Raw genomic sequence first — 856 nt, forward strand, 5'->3', positions numbered from 1 at the left:
GCAGTGGCCCCCCGGCCAGCTTTCCCCTATTTTATAAACTGAACATGACGTCATATGGTATGGAATATCCCGTTAGCCAGTTTGGGTCAGCTATCCTGGCTGTGCCTCCTCCCAGCTTCTTGTGTATCTCCAGCCTTCTCAGCTGGTAGAGCATGAGAAGCTGAAAAGTCCTTGACTTAGTGTAAACGCTACTTAACACACTGATGTTTTAATTGTTGCTATCAACATTATTCTCATAGTAAATCCAAAACGCAGCACTGTACCAGCTACTAGGAAGAAAATTATCTCTATCCCAGCCGAAACCAGGACAACTGGGAAGGTGCTGACGTCCTCAGCCTCTTCACCTGTCTGTCAGTGTAACCCCTTCTGCTGTTGCCGAGATCCTCCCCTGTCTTGGGCTGTGCTCCAAAAGTGAAACAGAGAGGCTTTTTTTCCTCATTGATTTACTTCTGGTTTCTCCCTCCCTTGCTCCTGTCCTTCTAATAACTGTCAAAGCTTTCTGCTCCTCCTTTGTGTTGTCAAACAGCAGCAGCCAGGCCCTCCCATCTCCATTTTCCTTGGAGATTGGTTTACAGCCTGTTCCTTTCCTCACATCACAGACTCTTTAAATGTGCCATATCGCATTCTCCCATCTCTCCTTCTCACCTCCTTAGTCTTTACCAAACTGGTCATCATCATATGCTCCGCTCCACTGCTCTGGCTTAATGTGCAGTCTTGCTTCTAGCAACATGGCTCATTGCTTTTTTCCATCTCTCCACTCAGAGCTTGCTTCCCTTTGAATCTTTTTTCTTCCTTGCTCCTACCCATCCACTCCCTGGACTCAGTGACACATTAGCTGCGCTTGCAATACATGCGC

The sequence above is a fragment of the Fulmarus glacialis genome, unplaced genomic scaffold (genome assembly GCF_000690835.1).
Source record: "Fulmarus glacialis isolate BGI_N327 unplaced genomic scaffold, ASM69083v1 scaffold39238, whole genome shotgun sequence".
NCBI lineage: Eukaryota > Metazoa > Chordata > Aves > Procellariiformes > Procellariidae > Fulmarus > Fulmarus glacialis.